Raw genomic sequence first — 18665 nt, 5'->3', positions numbered from 1 at the left:
TATGTACACCCAATGCTAAACTATCAATACTCTAAAGTAATTGGCAGCTTCATGGAAGGGGCTATTCATATGTAACAAAGATGAGCTATGGCTAAATTGTGTCATTTGGACGGTGTAGAAGGAAATTTACTTAACATCCAACGACTGAGTACTGCATACATCAGGGCCAGATGTGTATGAATCTGGCATATGTTCAAAATGTACACAAGCCTCTATCATCTTGATGATCACCAGCTTTGCAGGAAAATGCACAGCACCAATTTTTAAATGAGTTTACAGTCTGTCTCCTTCTTGAACACTAAATGGAACAACTCCTAATACCCCTAAAGTGTTGGAGTTTACTTTTTTTTTAATATAATTTTTATTAAATTTTCAAAAAGAATACATGAAAAGATAAAATCTATCCACCCCCCCTCCCCTTTACTTTTAAGGATGAAGTTTCGGGGTACTTGGAGACTAATGATAAAATAAGTCAAAGTCAGCATGGTTTCTGTAAAGATAAACCTTGCCTGACAAATCTGTTTGAGTTCTTTGAGGATGGACAAAGGAGAAGCAGTGGATGTCATTTACTTGGATTTTCAAAAGGACTTGATAAGGTGCTACACATGGGGCTGCATAACAAGATAAAATCCTATGGCGTTGCAGGAAAGATACTGGCTTGGAGAGAGGAATGGCTGACAGGCAGGAGGCAGTGAGTGGGAATAAAGGGGGCCTTTTCTGGTTGGCTGCCAGTGACTAGTGGTGTTCCTCAGGGGTCAGTATTGGGATCGCTACTTTTCACATTGTTTGTCAATTATTTGGATAATGGAATTGATGGCTTTGTGGCAAAGTAGGCAGATTTTTTTTTAGTGTGTCGCACCAGTCAGCTGTTCTTGTCTGGCGCATGGTGTCAGGATTGGTCTCCTTTCAGATTAACCAGGTCACGATATGAATGTTCCTGACTCGACCCTTTATTTTTACAAGGCCGAGTGGCTAGCTTGACGTTCAACCCAGCACGGATGGAAAGCGTGCTCGGGGGGTGGCCCGACTTGCATTCGAACTCGGGAACCTTCGCTCCGGAGTCCGGCACAGATGCCATTGCACCACCAGCTGGCCTGATATGCAGATGATATGAAGATAGGTGGATGGGTAGGTAGTGCTGAGGAAGCAATGCAATTGCAGCAGGACTTACAGAAATTGGAAGAATGGGCAAAAAAGTGACAGATGGAATACAGTGTTGGGAAATGTACGATAATGCATTTTGCCAAAAGGAACGAAAGTGCGGACAGTTATCTAAATGAGGAGAAGGTTCAAACATCAGAGGTGCAGAGGGAATTAGGACTCCTCGTGCAAGAGTTCCAGAAGGTTAATTTACAGGTTGAGTCGGTGGTAAAGAACACAAATGCAATGTTAGCATTTATTTCAAAGGGAATAGAATATAGAAGCAAGGAGATAATGTTGAACCTTTATAAGATTCTAGTTAGGCTGCACTTGGAGTATTGTCAACAGTTTTGGGCCCCATATAGAAACACAGAAAACCTACAGCACAATACAGGCCCTTCGGCCCACAATGCTGTGCCGAACATGTACTTACTTTAGAAATTACCCAGGGTTACCCATAGCCCTCTATTTTTCTAAGCTCCATGTACCTATCCAGGAGTCTCTTAAAAGACCCTATCGTATCCACCTCCACCACAGTCACTGGCAGCCCATTCCATGCACTCACCATTCTCTGCGTAAAAAACTTACTCCTGACATCTCCTCTGTACCTACTTCCAAGCACTTTAAAACTGTGCTCTCTCATGTTAACTACCTCAGCTCAGGGAAAAAGCCTCTGACTATCCACATGATTAATGCCTCTCATCATCTCGTACAACTCTATCAGGTCACCTCTCATCCTCTGTCACTCCAAGGAGAAAGAGCCGAGTTCACTCAACCTATTCTCATAAGGCATGCTTCCCAATCCAGGCAAGATCCTTGTAAATCTCCTCTGCACCCTTTCTATGGTTTCCACATCCTTCCTGTAGTGAGGTGACCAAAACTGAGCACAGTACTCCAAGTGGGGTCTGACCAGGGTCCTATATAGCTGCAACGTTACCTCTCGGCTCCTAAACTCAATCTCACGATTGATGAAGGCCAATGCACCGTATGCCTTCTTAACCACAGAGTCAACCTGCGCAGCAACTTTGAGTGTCTTATAGACTCGGACCCCAAGATCCCTCTGATCCTCCACACTGCCAAGTGTCTTACCATTAATACTGTATTCTGCCAGCATATTTGACCTACCAAAATGAACCACCTCACACTTATCTGGGTTGAACTCCATCTGCCACTTCTCAGCCCGGTTTTGCATCTTATCAATGTCCCGTTGTAACCTTTGACAGCCCTCCACACTATCCACAACACCTCCAACCTTGGTGTCATCAACAAATATACCAGCCCATCCCTCCATTTCCTTATCCAGGTCATTTATAAAAATCAAGAAGAGAAGGGGTCCCAGAACAGATCCCTGAGACACACCACTGGTCACCGACCTCCATGCAGAATATGACCCATCTACAACCACACTTTGTCTTCTGTGGACAAGTCATTTCTGGACCCACAAAGCAAGGTCCCCTTGGATCCCAAGCCTCCTTACTTTCTCAATAAGCCTTGCATGGGGTACCTTATCAAATGCCTTGCTGAAATCCATATACACTATATCAATTGCTCTACCTTCATCAATGTGGTTTGTCACATCCTCAAAAAATTCAATCAGGCTCATAAGGTACGACCTGCATTTGACAAAGCCATGCTGACTAATCCTAATCATATTATGCCTCTCCAAATGTTCATAAATCCTACCTCTCAGGATCTTCTCCATCACCTTACCAACCACTGAAGTAAGACTCACTGGTCTATAATTACCTGAGCTATGTCTACTCCCTTGCTTGAATAAGGGAACAACATTTGCAACCTTCCAATCCTCCGGAACCTCTCCCGTCCCTATTGATGATGCAAAGATCATCGCCAGAGGCTCAACATTCTCTTCCCTCGCCTCCCCCAGTAGCCTGGGGTGTATCTCATCTGGTCCTGGTGACTTACCCATCTTGATGCTTTCCAAAAGATCCAGCACATCCTCTTTTTTAATATCTACATGCTCAAGCTTTTCAGTTCACTGTAAGTTATCCCTACAATCACCAAGATCCTTTTCCGTAGTGAATACTGAAGCAAGGTACTCATTAAGTACCTCTGCTATCTCCTCTGGTTCCATACATACTTTTCCACTGTCACACGGTCCTAATCTCTCACATCTTATCCTCTTGCTCTTCACATACTTTAATCCTGTCCGCCAAGACCTTCTCGTGGCCCCTTCTAGCTCTCCTAATTTCTTTCTTAAGCTCCTTCCTGCTAGCCTTATAATCTTCTAGATCTCTATCATTACCTCGTTTTTTGAACCTTTCATAAGTTTGTCTTTTCTTCTTGTCTAGATTTACAACAGCCTTTGTACACCACGGTTCCTGTACCCTATTATCCTTTCCCTGTCTCATTGGAACGTGCCAATACAGAGATCCACGCAAATATCCCCTAAACGTTTGCCACATTTCTTCCGTACTTTTCCTGAGAACATTTGTTTCCAATTTATGCTTCCAAGTTCCTGCCTGGTAGCCTCATATTTCCCCTTACTCCAATTAAACGCTTTCTTAACTTGTCTGTTCCTATCCCTCTCCAATACTATGGTAAAGGAGATAGAATTGTGATCACTATCTCCAAAATGCTCCTCCACTGAGAGACCTGACACCTGACCAGGTTCATTTCCCAATACCAGATCAAGTGCAGCCTCTCCTCTTGTAGGCTTATCTACATATTGTGTCAAGAAACCTTCTTGAACACACGTAACAAACTCCACCCCATCTAAACCCCTCGCTCTAGGGACATGCCAATCAATATTGGGCAAATTAAAATCTCCCACCAGGACAACCCTGTTATTATTGCATCTTTCCAGAATCTGTCTCCCTATCTGCTCCTCAATGTCCCTGTTACTATTGTAAAAACACCCAGTAGAGTTACTGACCCCTTTCTGTCCCTAACTTCCACCCACAGAGACCCAGTAGACAATCCCTCCATGACTTTCTCCTTTTCTGCAGCCGTGACACTATCCCTGATCAACGGTGCCGCGCCCCCACCTCTTTTTCCTCCCTCCCTGTCCTTTCTGAAACATCTAAAGCCTGGCACTCTAAGTAACCATTCCTGCCCCTGAACCATCCAAGTCTCTGTAATGGCCACCACACCATAACTCCAAGTACGGATTCACGTTCTAAGCTCATCCACTTTGTTCATAATACTCCTTACATTAAAATAGACACATCTCAAACCATCAGTCTGAGCGCATCCCTTCTCTATCATCTCCCTCTCACACTATCTCCAAGCTTTTTCTATTTGTGAGCCAACCACCTCTTCCTCCGTCTCTTCAGTTTAGTTCCCACCCCCCAGCAATTCTAGTTTAATCTCTCCCCAATAACCTTAACAAACCTCCCTGCCAGGATATTGGTCCCCCTCGGATTCAAGTGCAACCCATCCTTTTCGTACAGGTCATTCCTGCCCCAAAAGAGGTCCCAATGATCCAGAAATCTGAATCCCTGCCCCCTGCTCCAATCCCTCAGCCACACATTTATCCTCCACCTCACTCTATTCCTATCCTCACTGTCATGTGGCACAGGCAATATTCCCGAGATTACTACCTTTGAGGTCCTGCTTCTCAACTTATTTCCTAACTCACTGTTTTCAGGACCTCTCCCTTTTCCTACCTATGTCATTGGTACCAATATGTACCACAACCTCTGGCTGTTCTCCTTCCCATTTTAAGATACCTTGGACATGATCAGAAACATCCCAGACCCTAGCACCTGGGAGGCAAACTACCATTTGTGTTTTCTTTCCTGCATCCACAGAATGACCTGTCTGACCCCCTAACTATAGGGTCCCCTATAACTGCTACCTTCTTCCTTTCCCTACCCTTCTGAGCTACAGGGGCCAGACTCTGTGCCAGACATGTGCCCACCATTGCTTCCCCCAGGTAGGTCATTTCCCCCCCCCCACCCCAACCGTAATCAAGCAGGAGTACTTATTGTTTTTTTTCCAATATATTTTTATTGAAGGAATGACACAATACAGAATACATAATGGATTACACTTTCCTCCATTTTGCTTTTATATCTTACCCCTAAACAAACCTCCCCTCACCCGCCCTCCCCGAACATACCATGGCAGCTAATGTATTTACAATACAACAATTCACAAATACAAGTACAGACATTTCACAGCCATACCCCCATACTACTTCAAGACAAATCCACATGTCAGATGATCCAAAATACACTCATATTACAATTCATCAACCACCCTGTGAGGTAAACCCTATGCATGTTAAGGAGTACTTATTGTTAAGGGGGATAGCCCCAAGGGTACTCCCTAGTGTCTGACTCTTGCCCTTCCCTCTCCTAACTGTTACCCACTTATCTGTCTCCCAAGGCCCTACTATGACTACTTGCCTATAGCTCCTCTCCATCACCTCCTCACTTCCCTGACAAGACGAAGGTCATCGAGCTGCATCTCCATTTCCCTAACCCGGTCTCTAAGGAGCCACAGCTTGATGCACCTGGCACAGATGAGGCCTTGAGAAGGCTGGGAGTCTCCTGGACATCCCACATCTGACACCCAGTACAGAACATTGGCCTCACAGACATATTTCCTATTCCTATTCTTCACAAGTAACTTACTTCGCCTCGATCCATTGTTGCTGAAGCCCTGTTGAGCTAAGGCCCTCCTACTCTGACTCCCTCTACTCAGTCGCCTGCTCTTCTGACACCCGCCCGCCCACCGGTCTAACTTGCTGACATCTACGCGCCTGCGCAGTCGTTCCTCAATCAAAACATACCTCAGAAAGGATGTGTTGTCATTGGAGAGAATCCAGAGGAGGCTCACAAGGATGATTCTGAGAATGAAGGGGTTAACATATGAGGTGCATTTGGCAGCTTTGGGCCTGTACTCACTGGAATTTAGAAGAATGCAGGAGGATCTTATTGAAACCTACCGAATGTTGGAAGAACTAGATGAGGTGGATGTGGAGAGAATGTTTCCTATGGTAAGGGTACCCAGAACTAGGGGCACAGCCTCATAATTGAGGGCAACCTTTTAGAACAGAGGCAAAGAGAAATTTTTTTAGCCAGAGAGTAGTAAATCTGTGGAATGCCCAGGCATAGACTGTGGTGGAGGCCAAGTCTATAGGTATATTTAAGGCAGAAGTTGATCGTTTCCTGATCGGTCAGGGCATCAAGGGATATGGTGAGAAGGCAGGTGTATGTGGTTGAGTGGGATCTGGGATCAGCCATGATGGAATGGTGGAGCAGACTCGATGGGCTGAATGGCCTAATTCTGCTCCTATGTCTTATGGTCTCATTGCAACTCTTGGCCTTTCACCAAGTTTTCTCAACTAACTACAGAGCTAACACTTTTACTACTTGCGCCTGTTGCTCAAGCCAAAGATCCTTCAGTGCAAATCAGTTTCACATCCAGAGCATCCAGTCATCCTGCCGGGGTAAAGATTGTTAAATTGGCATCCGGTCAAGATGGAGCTGAGCTGCAGTCTCAGTCGAGGTCACGGCTCAGAGAGGAGGGTGGTGGTGATGGACCAGGTTAGGGTTTAGGAGCAGGGAGGTTTCACTGTACGTTTTCATGTTCGTGTGATAAAGAAATCTGAACCTGAAAAGGGCAAGCCTTGAATTCAATTTATTACTGTCATAAACCTTGGCTCCAGTATATATGTTTTTTTATAAACTGGAAGCAGTTTGCTTACTTGTTGGAATTTAAACTGCATTTAAATTTATTTTGAATAATAATACTACTTCAAACTCCTTACCCTTATGACAACATTGTTTAGTATCAGTGAGATTAAAGCTGTTGACTGTTTGCTCCCTGACAGTAAATACTGAGCCTCTGCACAAGTTCAAAGGCTTGTTGACAAGGATATTCCAAGTATTAATACAGTACTTCTATTAAGGACGCATATTATTGTTCCATTGTACAAGATTACTTGTAATAATTCATTATTTATTTCAAAGGTTTCAAAGGTACATTTAATGTCAGAGAAATGTATACAATATACATCCTGAAATGCTTTTTCTTCGCAAACATCCACGAAAACAGAGAAGTGCCCCCAAAGAATAAATGACAGTTAAATGTTAGAACCCCAAAGCCCCCACAGCTCCCCTCCCTCCCACGCGTAAGCGGCTGCAAGCAATGATCCCCCTCCCCTTACCGGCAAAAAAAGAGCATCAGCACCCACCATCGAGCACCCAAGTGTGAGCAAAGCAACAGCAAAGCCACAGACTTGCAGTACTCCAAATTCTACTTGTTCACCTGGTATTCAACATACCACTGGCTCTCTCTCTCCCTAATAAGGGAGAAAGAGATGTCTCCATTTCACAGCGAAGGGGAGACATAACAAACAACTCACTGGTTTACAATGTTAAAAATCCATTGTGTCGCTTTTTCCAAGCTCTGTGCCCAAAGATCTCGGGTCTCTGGGCACACAGCCTTAGATCTTCCATCTCCCACGACACACCGGTTTTCTGCCCAGACACCTACTTCCGATCCCCCCATCTCCAGAGCCACGAAATCTCGGTCCTCCAAAGGTGAACAAAGCTCTTAGGCCGAGACCTTGGCCGAATAATGGTCCCATTCCCGCAAAGAGCCAAAGTCAGCATGTAACTCCAGGTCAGGGTCTTCAAAAGAACCTGAAAGGGAAAAATAGAGATATTAAAGATGGAAATAGAGTTGTCTCTGAAGATGCAAGCAAAGGAGTCACCATTAGGTGCCATTAATCCTCATAAGCTCCTCCCCAATATATTTAAATAAATTCAGCAATAATTGGATTCAGAGCAGTAACCTTCCAAAATATTGAGTGGACAGTCTCAGTAGCACCTGGCTAACATAAAATGCTCATCATTCCTGAATGAAGTCCTTAATTTTTTACGAAATCTCTGAGACCTCAGTATTGATGTAATGCTCTACACAAATGATACTGCAATGGTGGAGAAAATTAATAAAGAAGGCACAGAAACGGTTGTTTCAACACCTCAATGGCTGGCCAAGAACTCAGCATTGATTTGGTGCTGGAATATTTACAACAAGCAGCAGAAACTGGTGGAAGTCGTCATAGAAACAAAACTTCTTGGAGAAAGATGATCCATAAAAACAATTGCTTCCACTGTTATACTTTACCTGAAAATAGATAGTAGTCTCTCTTTGATCTTCCACCCAAAGCCATGATATCCTTCAGTTTCATTGTTTACTTTGTTATAAAGTTTCCATTGCATCAATAACTCAGTGATTAAGTTCCATGGAGCTTATCTCCTGTTGTTCTTGTATCTTCAATCCCAATTTTTTCCAGATATCATCACAGCATAAATAGCTTCCACTGGAACCACACTTCTAGTATAAATCCTAGCATTTAATAAAGTGGTCACTAAGCGTCTGTTCATGGTCTTCTCCTGTTGTACCCATCCACTTCAAGGTTCACAAGTTTTGCGTTCAGAGATGCTCCTCTGCACACCACTGTTATGATGCGTGATTATTTGAGTTACTGTCACCTTCCTGTCAGCTTGAAACAAACTGGCCCTTATCCTCTGACCTCTCGCATTAACAAGGCATTTTTGCCCACAGAACTGCTGCTCACTGGATGTTTTTGTTTTTCACACCATTCTGTGTAAACTCTAGAGACTGTTGTGTGTGAAAATCCAAGGAGATCTGCAGTTTCTGAGACACTCAAACCACCCCATCTGGCATCAATCATCATTCCACAGTCAAAGTCACTTAAATCACATTTCTTCCCCATTCAGATGTCTGGTCTGAACAGCTACTGAACCTCTTGACCATGTCTGCATGCTTTTATGCATTGAGTTGCTGTCATGACATGGGCTGATTAGGTATTTACATTAACGAGCAGGTGTACGTAATAAAGTGACCACTGAGTGTAAATAGAAATTCTTACTAATCTCATCTATGAGATGATCAAAAATTGTTAGTTTAGTAGTTGTGGCCATTAGACGTGTGGTCCCCATCAACAAGCAATAATCTGGGTCCAACTATATTCTGGATTCCATTCACCACAGCTAATGTCTGTACTACTGATTAGCACATTTGCATGTGGCATTTTTATTCTACTATGCACTCTTTGAATATTCCCAAGCAGTCCTTTCAGGTGAGGCAATACTTTACCTATGCATCTATCAGGGTCATCTGTTGTAACTAGTGCTCCCACTATGCTACCATGCTCAGCAGCATGCTAAGTAAAGGATGCTTTAGAATTACACTGAGCACAGTGGATACATTTTCTATTCAGTCTCAATGAATGGCGATATAAAGGATATGCATATCCGTTATATACATACCTGTCTTTCTGTTACAACCTACTCATTCAATTTCTCCACCCCTATTCTCTATATATCCATTCTCCCTCCTGTATATATCTCTCGGTGTTCTCCACTGTCTGTCTGTCTGTCTCTACCCCCATGTCTCTCCCTCTTTCCCCCTCTTTCCCCCTCTCTCCCCCTCTCTCTCCTTCCCCTCCCTCTCTCTCCCTCCCCCTCTGTTCCCCTCTCCTTCCACCCCACCTCTCTCTCCCTCCCCCCTCTCCCCTTTCTCTCCCCACCTCTCTCTCCCCCTTCCCCCTCTCCCCCTCTCTCTCCCCCTCCCTCTCTCTCTCTCTTGCCTCCACACGCATCCTCTCTCCCTCTAACCATTACTTCTCCCTTTTTCTTTTCTCATTCCTAAAGTAATACTTTATCCTTTTATAATGTATAAAAATAAAGATATTTCATTATTGGTTAACCATGTATAACCTCCAATTAATGTTTCAAATTGCACAATTAATTGCCATCATTTCTCTTCATTCAACAACCTTAATTAAAAAGTAATACTATTAAATGTTGATAATATTCAGCTGAGATATACAGTATTATGCTGTAATATTATAACATTAATGGTAAGTATAAAAATCAATATGTTATTTTACTCAATTAACATGTGATTTCATGTTTTTGCATTGTTGTTATATTTCAAAATTTGCTTTTCATGTTACAGTCAACCTTCCAAAAGTCTGAAAGCATTTCGTGAGGGTTTGAAAGGTTATGTATACAGGCTGGGTCAACAAAGCTTGACAGCTATGGAAAAAGTTAATGTTTGGCCTCTGCAGCTGAATTTTAATAGGGGCTTTGTGCTTCTGGACTTGTCTCATTTCCTTTACATGTCAGTGGACAAAGCTGTGCCAGGAGCACTGCTTCCTCAGGCACTAATTCATTTGCTTCTGAAGAAAGGGTCCACTGGGGATGAAACTGGAGCTGTTTCCCAGATGGATAATGAGATCCATTTTGATGGTGGTGGTGGTGCTGGAGGTGGGCAAGAGGTGTAGGTAGGTGTTACCTGTTGCTTCTAAATGGTGTTGAAAGCGTATTCAAGTTTACATTGACAATTTATTCATGCTGACCTGGTGGCTGCCCAGAGGCAGCAGATCATTCAAAGACTTCAGCCTCTAATTTTCATGCTTTGGAATAAAATGCCCAGCACAAACAGGACAGCTCCAAATGTTGCTCACTTGAAATGGTACTGGTGTCCTGCAAAATGGAAGTTTTTCAGTTCATTCCCTTCTCTGCAGATAAAAGTACACAGAGTTAAGACCACAAGATATAGGAGCAGAATTAGGCCATTTGGCTATTGAGTCTGCTCCACCATTTCATCATGGCTGATCCATATCCTTTGCATCCTTTGATTCACAGAATCCTGGTTAACCTCATCCATACCGGACACAGCGATTCAGATTGTCAAGTTCACTAAACACCAGCCTCTCTCAACCTTTTTGCCCTAGAGGAACCCTTGAAATAGCTTGCAGGTCTCAGGGAACCCTAGCGTAAAATTTATTGTCAACATTCTTCTGAGCAAAAAATTAATTTTTAGCCAACCTGTTTTGAAAAAAACAGGTAGTTAAGCTTAGCTTACCTTACTTGAAATTAATCTCTTTCTTTCCCTTTCATAAATTTTTAAGATTCATAAGGCAAACATAATATATTTCTATTAAATAACTGGCTTAAACCAAAATGGGATTTAATTTTTCTAAAGGTAGGTTCAGTCGACTTAATTTAAATAAAGGCTGTAAATTGATTTTATTAGTGCTATTTAAAACATGAAAATTTATTGACAATGTTGAATAGTAAAGTTACTAAAAACCATAAGCCAAAGCAATATGAATAAAATAATAGCCTAAGACACAATTTTATACAATACTTTGAAAAAACATTTCTTATTTGTGACATGATCAGGCTCAAATATAGGCCTAGCATGTGAAACCTGTATGTTTTTTGCTGCATAATTACTCAATTCTGGGCCTCTCCTATCTTGTGTCAAAAACTGAGAATGGATTCAACCAAATAAACACATTCCTACTGCGCACTGCCATACTGGGCTGAGGGATCTCTAACGAGATTGCCAATGGGGCTGCTCGGTCATTGCCCACCACTGTGAGTGCTAGCATCGCGCGTTGCACTAAGTTCAGAAAATGGTATTTATTTTCTTAAAATCACAATCTCTCATGGAACCCCTAGCATCCTCTCGCAGAACCCCAGTTGAAAAACCCTGCTCTAGATGATCTGAGCAACATGTATGAAACATTCCTAAACCAAAAGCCGTGGATGAACCAGGAGTTTCATCATCTGCTGAATGCTAGAGCAGTGGCATTTAAGTCCAGTGACCCAGGTCTGTACAAGAAAAGAGAATAGTTTGAGAATAGTTTGAGTGAACTCAGCCTTTTCTCCTTTGAGCGACGGAGGATGAGAGGTGACCTGATAGAGGTGTATAAGATGATGAGAGGTAGTGATCGTGTGGATAGTCAGAGGCTTTTTCCCAGGGCTGAAATGGCTAGCACAAGAGGGCATAGTTTTAAGGTGCTTGGAAGTAGGTACAGAGGAGATGTCAGGGGTAAGTTTTTTACGCAGAGAGTGGTGAGTGCGTGGAATGGGCTGCCGGCGGCGGTGGTGGAGGCGGATACGATAGGGTCTTTTAAGAGACTCCTGGATGGCTACATGGAGCTCAGAAAAATAGAGAGCTATGGGTAAAGCCTAGGTAGTTCTAAGGTAGGGACATGTTCGGCACAGCTTTGTGGGCCGAAGGGCCTGTATTGTGCTGTAGGTTTTCTACGTTTCTAAAACCAGGTATGACTTGCGGAGGGCTATTTCAAGAGCGAAGAAACAATTCAAAGTGAGATTAGAGGCAACATCAGATGCACATCAACTCCAGCAGGGTTTGCAGGACATTAGTTCCGACAAAGCGAAACACAATAGCCTGAATGGCAGTGTTGCTTCACTACCAGACGAGCTGAACGACTTCTATGCCTGCTTTTAAAGGGAGAATATACTACAGCTATGGAGATCCCTGTTGCACCCAGTGACCCTGTGATCTCTGTCTTGGAGGTCGGTGTCAGGCTGTCTTTCAACCTATCAACCTCCACCTTAAATGCACCCAATGACCTGGCCTCCACAGCCTGCTTTGGCGATGAGTTCCACAAATTTGCCACCCTCTGGCTAAAGAAATTCCTCCTCACCTGTTCTAAATGGACATCCCTCTATCTTGAGGCCGTGCCCTCTGGTCCTAGGCTCCCCCACCAGAGGAAACATCCTCTTCATATCCACTCTATGTAGGCCTTTCAACATTTGATAAGTTTCAATTAGATCCCTCCCCCACCATCATTCTTCTAAATTTCAATGAGTACAGGCCCATAGACTTCAATCACCGCTCATAAGACAACTCTTTCATTTCCAGAATCATTCTCGTGAACCTGCTCTGAACTCCCCCCAATGTCCGCATATCCTTTAATAAGGGGCCCAAATCTGTTCACAATACTCCAAGTGAGGCCTCATCAGTGCCTTATAAAGCCTCAGCATCACATCCTTGCTTTTATATTTTAATCCTCTTGAAATGAATGCTAACATCGCATTTGCTTTCCTCAACACAGACTCAACCTACAAATTAACCTTTAGGGAATTCTGCACGAGGACACCTGAACCTCTATACACCTCGGATTTTTAAAATTTTCTCCCCATTTAGAAAATAGTCTACACTTTTCTTTCTGCTACCAAAGTGCATGACCTTATACTTGCTGACACTGTATTCCATCTGCCACCAATTTGCCCATTCTTCCAATCTGTCTAAGTCCTTCTGCAACCTCTCTGTTTCCTCAACACTATCTACCCCTCCATCTACCCTGGTATCATTCACAAACCTGGCCAGAAAGCTATCAATTCAACATCCAAATCATCAACATACAACGTAAAAAGAAGTGGTCCCAACACAGATCCCTGTGGAGTACTACTAGTCACCGGCAGCCAACAAGAAAAGGCTCCCTTTATTCCCACTCCTTGTCTCATACCATCAGCCAATGCTCTATCCCTGCTGATATCTTTCCTCTTCAGTCACCTCTTATAGAACCCTGGGTGAAGTCCATCTGGTCCAGGTGACTTACTTACCTTCAGACCTTTCAGCTTCCCAAACACCTACTCCCTAGTAACAGCAATTGCGCTCACTTCTGCCCCTTTACATTCTCGAACTTCGGGCATACTGCTTATGCCTTCCACAATGAAGATTGATGCAAAATACTTATTCAGTTTGTCCGCCATTTCCTTGTCCCCTATTCCTATCTCTCCAGCATCATTTTCCAGTGGTCCAATATCCACTCTCAACTGTTTTTTAAACAACATTTTTGGTATCATTTTTGATATTATTGGCTAGCTTACTTTCATATTTCATGTTTTCCTCATTTATGTTTTTTAAGCTGTCATCTGTTGTTTTTTACAAGCTTCCTAATCCTCCAACTTCCCACTAATTTTTGCTCTATAATAACCTGCTCTTTTGCTTTTATGTTGTCAGCCACGTTTGCATCATCCTAAATAATTCCTGCTCTTTAGGATGTACTGTATTTATCCCATGCCTTCCGAGTTGCTCCCAGAAACTCCAGCCATTACTGTGCTGCTGTCATGAGGAGGTGATGGACAGGAGCAACAGGCAGGAAGTTAGCCCTTGGTTGCAGGAGACAGGTAACTGGGTGACTGTCAGGAAAACGAAGGGAAATGGACAGTCATTGCAGTGTACACCTGCGGTTATTCCCCTCAATGGTAAGCATACTACTTTAGATACTGTTGAGGGGGACAAACTACTGGGGAAACCACAGTAACTTGTTCTCTGGCATTGAGTTTGGTGCTGTGGCTCAGAAGAGAAGAGACATGATAGGATATTTCTCAGTCAGAGGAACAGAGTCGAGGTTCTGTGGGTGCGGTAGAGACCTCCAGATGGTGTGTTGCCTCCCCGGAGCCAGCATCAGTGATCTAATTTGTCAGGGGGATGGGAACTGGAGTGATAGTGCTGAAGATGAGGTAGTTGGTTTAAAAACAAAGGCAATGTGTAATGAGACTCCTAGCAAGGAGAGGCTGATGATAGGGCAAAATTGTAGCCAACAAGATGAGTTGCAACGTAAAAGGTAAACAAAATCGAAAAGGGTGAATACAGGACAGAAGGTGTGATATTTGAATGCACACAGTATATGGAATAAGGTAGATGAACTTGCAGCAGAGTAACAGATTGGCAGGTATGATGTTGTAGGCATCACTGAATTATGGATGAAAGAAGATTATAGCTGGGAGCTTAACGTCCAAGAATACACATTATATCAACAGGATAGGGAGGTAGGCAGAGGGGGTGGCGCAGCTCTGCTGGTAAAAAATGAAAAAGCAAAAGTTTCTTCAGATACATAAAATGTAAAAGAGAGGCAAGAATGGATATCGGACCACTGGAAAATGATGCTGGAGAGCTAGTAATGGGGGTCAAGGAAATGGCAGACAAACAGAGTAAGTACTTTGCATCAGATGGTGTACACCCCAGGGTTCTGAAAGAAGTAGCTAAAGAGATTGTGGAAGCATTAGTAATGATCTTCTGAGAATCACTGGATTATGGATTGGTTCCGAAAGACTGGAAAATTGGAGATGTCATTCCACTCTTCAAGAAGGGAGAGAGGCAGAATAAAGGAAATTATAGGCCAGTTAGTTTCACCTCACTTGTTGGGAAGATGGTGGAGTCAATTGTTAAGGATGTAGTTTCAGGGTACTTAGGGACACATGATAAAATAGGCCATAGTTAGCATGGTTTCTTCAAGGGAAAATCTTGCCTGAAATATCTGTTGGAATCCTTTGACGAAATAACAAGCAGAATAAACAGAGGAAAATTGATTGATGTTGTGTACTTGGATTTTCAGAAAGCCTTTGACAAGGTGTCACACATGAGGTTGCTTAACAAGTTAAGAGTCCATGGTATTACAGGAAAGATACTAACATGGATAGAGCAGTAGCTGATTGGCAGGCGGCAAACTGTGGGAATGAAAGGAGCCTTTTCTGGTTGGCTGCCGGTGACTAATGGTGTTCCACAGGGGTCTGTATTGGGACTGATTCTTTTTACGTTATATGTCAATGACTTGGATGATAGAATTGATGGCTTTGTTGCAAAGTTTGTGGACAGTACAAAGATAGGTGGAGCAGGAGGTAGTTTCAAGGAAGTAGAAAAGCTACAAAAGGACTTAGCCAGATTAGGAGAATGGGGAATGGAATGGTAGATGGAATATAGTTTCAGTAAGTGTATAGTCATACACTTTGGTAAAGAAATAAAAAGGTAGACTATTTTCTAAATGGAAAGAGAATTCAAAACTTTGAGGTGCAAAGGGACTTGGGAATCCTTGTACAAGATTCCCTAAAGGTTAATTTGCAGGTTAAGTCAGTGGTGAGGTGGGGAAATGCGATGTTAGCATTCATTTCAAGAGGATTAGAATATAAAAGCAAGGATGTAATGCTAAGACTTTATAAAGTACCGGTAAGGCCTCACTCGGAGTATTGTGAGCAGGTTTGGGACCCTTATCTTAGAAAGGATGTGCTGAAACTGGAGAAGGCGCAAAGGAGGTTCATGAAAATGATTCCAGGATTGAGCGTTTGATGACTCTGTGCCTGTATTCACTGCAATTCAGAAGGATGAGGGGTGACCTCGTTGAAACCTATCAAATGGTGAAAGGCCTTGATAGAGTGGATGTGGAGAGGATGTTTCCTATGGTGGGAAAGTCTAAGACCAGAGGACACAGCCCAGAATAGAGGGATGTCTTTTTAGAATGGAGATGAGGAGGAATTTCTTTAGCCAGAGAGAGGTGAATCTGTGGAATTCATTGCCATGGGTGGCTGTAGAGGCCAAGTCTTTATGTACATTTAAGGCAGAGGTTTATATATTCTTGATTGGTCAGGGCATGAAGGGATACGAGAGATTGGGGCTGAGAGGAAAAATGGTTCAGCCATAATGAAATGACAGAGCAAATGGCTAAATTCTGACCCCTACATCTTATGGTCTTATGGTCATCCCTACTAGTGTCTCCTTCCAATCAACTTTGGCCATCTCCTCGCTCAAGCCTCTATAATTACCTTTTCTCCACCATAGTACAGATAAATCTGACTTTAGCTTCTCCCTCTGAAATTGCAGGGTGATTGTCTCATATTATAATCACTGTTTCCTAAGGATTTCATTGCCTTAAGCTCCCTGATCATATCTGGTTCATCAATCAAGACTCAATCCAGAATTGCTGAATCCCTGGTGGGCTCTACCACAAGCTAGCTCAAATAGCCATCCAGCGGCATTCCACAAATTCTCTCTCTTGTGATCCAGCAGCAATTTGATTTTCCAAGTCTATCTGCCTATTGAAATCCCCCATGACTAACATTATATTGCCTTTTTGACATGCTTTTTCTATCTCCTGCTGTAATTTGTAAACCATTTCCTAGCCACTGTTCGGATCCCTGTGAATAAGGTCAGGGTCTTCTTACCCTTGCAATTTCATAACTCTACCAACAAGGATTCTACATCTTCGGATCAATGTCACCTCTTTCTAAAGATTTGATTTCATTTTTTACTGGTAGAGCCACTCCTCATCATTTGCTTACCTGCCTGTTCTTTTGATAGGTTGTGTATCCTTGGATATCAAGATCCTAACTACAATCGTCTTTCAGCCATGATATGCTGTGATACCCACAATGCCATACCTGCCAATCTCTAACTGCGCTACAAGATCATTTCCCTTATTTCATATACTGCATGCATTCAAATATAACAGCTTCAGTCCTGTACTTGTCACCCTTTTCAATGGGCTACACTGCAACCCATCCCACTGACTGCAATTTTGCCCAATTATCTGCCTGTCCTTCCTGATAGTCTCACTATATAATACCTCCGCTTGTAAACCAACATCCCTATCCTCAGCCCTATCACTCCAGTTCCCATCCCCCTGCCAATTTAGTTTAAACCCTCCCCAATAATTCTTACAAACCTGTCCCTTTTGTACTGGTCATATCTTCCCCAGAAGTGATCCCAATGATCTATAAATCTGAACTCCTGCCCCCCGCACCAGTTCCTCAGCCGTGCATTCATCTGCCAGATCATCCTACTCTTACCCTCACTGATGCATGGCACAAGCAGCAATCCAGAGATTACTACCCTGAAGGTCCTGCTTTTCAGCTTTCTACTGTACCTAGCTCTCCAAGTTCTCTCTTTAGGACCTCCTCGCTTTTCTTTTCTATATCATTGGCACCAATATATATCAAGATGTCTGGCTGCTCACCCTCCCCATTGAGAATGTTGTAACCATGATCCCAGATGTCCCTAACCCTGGCACCTGAGAGGCAACATACCATCTGGGTCTCTATCGCATCCACAGACTCTCCATCTGCTCCTTTAATTCTGGAATCTCCGATCATCACTGCATTTCTCCTCAGCACCCTCCCTTCTGGGCCACAGTGCCAGGCTCAGTGTGTGTCAGAGATCTGGATTGCTGTGGCTTCCCAGTAGATTGTTCCCCCCTCCCCACCATAACCAAAACAGTATACTTGTTACTGTGCCACAAGTGTACCAGCTGTCTATTTTCCTTCCCTCTCCTGACAGTCACTCATTCACCTACCTCCTCCAGCCTAGGGGTGACCACCTCCCTGTAGCTCCTATCTATCATCTCTTCAGTGTCCCTTATGACCCGATGGTCATCGAGTTGCAGCTCCAGTTCTTTTACACGTTCTCTGAGGAGCTGGAGGTCTCTCAGGATTCTCACATCCCACATACAGAACAAAACACAGCCCCTGGAGCCATTCTTACTGCCCTATCAAATGAAGAATGAGCAAATAAAAGCTTACATTGCCCATGTCTGTTATCACCCAAGCCTGATAATCCAAAGCCAAAAGTATCCCCACTCCAACAACGGCCACTCCACTTGCCCCTGCCTTATTTTTCTCTGACCTTGCTAATGAATCCCAAAACTCTGACTGGCTGCTGTTCAAGCTCTGAGAAAATGACTATGAAGCACTGATATTTAAAGCTCCTTCCTCAACCTGGATGAAGACGCTGTTACTTTTTGCCTCCAAACTCCAATTAGCCACTGTTCAAGCTCCTGTTAAAGGACCTGTTTTTCTGACTATCCCTATCCTGCTCATGCAGTATGTACGTCAGCATTAAGAACATCCATGCAGCTGAAGCAGACTTTCTGAGGATCATGAGGGAAGACTGCGCATCAGTCCTTTCACTGAATTTGTTCCATT

The sequence above is a fragment of the Mobula hypostoma genome, chromosome X1 (genome assembly GCF_963921235.1).
Source record: "Mobula hypostoma chromosome X1, sMobHyp1.1, whole genome shotgun sequence".
Classification (NCBI taxonomy): domain Eukaryota; kingdom Metazoa; phylum Chordata; class Chondrichthyes; order Myliobatiformes; family Myliobatidae; genus Mobula; species Mobula hypostoma.
The sequence above is the reverse complement of the archived record's forward strand: the minus strand, read 5'-3'. Positions refer to the sequence as shown.